The sequence below is a fragment of the Penaeus vannamei genome, chromosome 38 (genome assembly GCF_042767895.1).
Source record: "Penaeus vannamei isolate JL-2024 chromosome 38, ASM4276789v1, whole genome shotgun sequence".
Lineage (NCBI taxonomy): Eukaryota > Metazoa > Arthropoda > Malacostraca > Decapoda > Penaeidae > Penaeus > Penaeus vannamei.
Window position 1 is genome coordinate 2,789,006 of NC_091586.1, and position 2,500 is coordinate 2,791,505.

At 44.3% G+C, this 2,500-nt stretch overlaps 1 protein-coding gene across 1 annotated transcript in view; it reads right to left on the reverse strand.

Annotated features, from left to right (window-relative positions):
• The window catches only part of LOC113827070 (U-scoloptoxin(01)-Cw1a), a 40,485-nt gene that overhangs the window by 37,469 nt on the left and 516 nt on the right, over window positions 1-2,500 (reverse strand). Inside the window, exon 2 of the mRNA XM_070116063.1 lies at window positions 2,245-2,323. The gene's annotated coding sequence lies outside the window, so the exon portion shown is untranslated. The remainder of the gene's footprint in view (window positions 1-2,244; window positions 2,324-2,500) is intronic.

The window sequence follows — 2,500 nt, forward strand, 5'->3', positions numbered from 1 at the left end:
CTCGATCTCACACGTACACGAATGCACACACACCCTTTCTCACACACACACGGATGCACGCACTCTCGATCTCACACGCACACGAACGCACACGCCTAAGAATTCACACGCACACGAACACACATACACACTTTCTCACACGCACATGAACGCACACACTCGATCTCACACGCACGCGAACGCACACACTCTCGATCTCACACGCACACGAACGCAACACTCTCGATCTCACACGCACACGAACGCACACACTCTCGATCTCACACGCACACGGACGCAACACTATCGATCTCACACGCACACGAACGCAACACTCTCGATCTCACACCAACACGGACGCACACACACACTTTCTCACACGTACACGAAGCACACATACTCGAACGCACACTCTCGATCTCACCCGCACACGAACGCACACACACTCTTTCTCACACACACACACTTTCTCACACGTACACGAAGCACACATACTCGAACGCACACTCTCGATCTCACCCGCACACGAACGCACACACACTCTTTCTCACACACACACACTTTCTCACACGTACACGAAGCACACATACTCGAACGCACACTCTCGATCTCACCCGCACACGAACGCACACACACTCTTTCTCACACACTCACACTTTCTCACACGTACACGAAGCACACATACTCGAACGCACACTCTCGATCTCACCCGCACACGAACGCACACACACTCTTTCTCACACACTCACACTTTCTCACACGTACACGAAGCACACATACTCGAACGCACACTCTCGATCTCACCCGCACACGAACGCACACACACTCTTTCTCACACACTCTCGATTTCACCCGCACACGAACGCACACACACACTTTCTCACACACTCTCGATTTCACCCGCACACGAACGCACACACACTCTTTCTCACACACTCTCGATTTCACCCGCACACGAACGCACACACACTCTTTCTCACACACTCTCGATTTCACCCGCACACGAACGCACACACACTCTTTCTCACACACTCTCGATTTCACCCGCACACGAACGCACACACACTCTTTCTCACACACTCTCGATTTCACCCGCACACGAACGCACACACACACTTTCTCACACACTCTTTCTCACACACACACTTTCTCACACGTACACGAAGCACACATACTCGAACGCACACTCTCGATCTCACCCGCACACGAACGCACACACACTCTTTCTCACACACTCTCGATTTCACCCGCACACGAACGCACACACACTCTTTCTCACACACTCTCGATTTCACCCGCACACGAACGCACACACACTCTTTCTCACACACTCTCGATTTCACCCGCACACGAACGCACACACACTCTTTCTCACACACTCTCGATTTCACCCGCACACGAACGCACACACACTCTTTCTCACACACTCTCGATTTCACCCGCACACGATCGCACACACACTCTTTCTCGAACGCACACAAACGCACGCTCTGCCTTTGCTTAGCGACGGAAACCGCGGCCATTGTTCGTTTACACAAGCGGTAAAGAAGAGAGAAAAAAATAAAGCGGGATTTATCGGTCTCTTAGGTTCGAATTGATTCTTTGGTACGTGGCTGTTTCTCTTTTCTTCTTCTCTTCTTTTTCTTCTGTTCTCTCTTCTTCATTTTCTTTTTTGTCTTTGTTCGTCTTCTTCCACTTCTCCCTTTTTTCGTCTTTTTCTTCTTCTGTTTCTTTTACTTTTTTTTCTTCTACTTCCTATTTCTGTTCTTCCTTTTTTCGTCCTTTTCTTCTTCGGTTTCTTTTAATTCTTTTTTATAATTTTCTTCTACTTCCTCTTCCTGTTCTTGTTTTTTTCTTATTATTCTGTTTCTTCTACTTCTTTTCCCTATTCTTCCTATTTTTCTTCTCCATTTCCCTCTTTCATGTTTTAAAGATGACCATACATGTCTTCCTGTTCTTCTTCTTCCTTTTTTGTCGTTTCTTCTTCAGTTTCTTTTATTCTTTCATAATTTTCTTCTTCTACTTCCTTTTCCCATTCTTTTTCTTCTTGCTTTTTTCTTATTCTTTTTCTTCTACCTCCGCTTCGTATTCTTCTTCTCCCTTTTCCTTCTTATTTATTTGTTTTAAAAACGACCATACATGTATGTCTATAATCCTTTCCTCTTTCCTATGGGATTCCTACCTTAATTTGCACAACAAAGGTACTAATAAGTATAATGATAATAGTATTAATAAAAGTAATATAAGAACAGGAATTAACGTTACCTGTTGGATCATCAAGTGTCTCGAGGTGTAGAATCAGTCCTCAGGAGATACACGAGGTTGCTATACCACTTTATTCAACCTGTAAAGTTTCCAAACTTATAAATAACCATGAAAATAAAAAAATATTTCGAAAGACACGTAAATAGCGTAATTGCAACGTTGATTTATACGTGAACTATAACCACATCAAGAGTAATGGAGAAAATGTTGAAAATATCCCATTGATTATAATTATAAACCGTATATGTCTACCGTT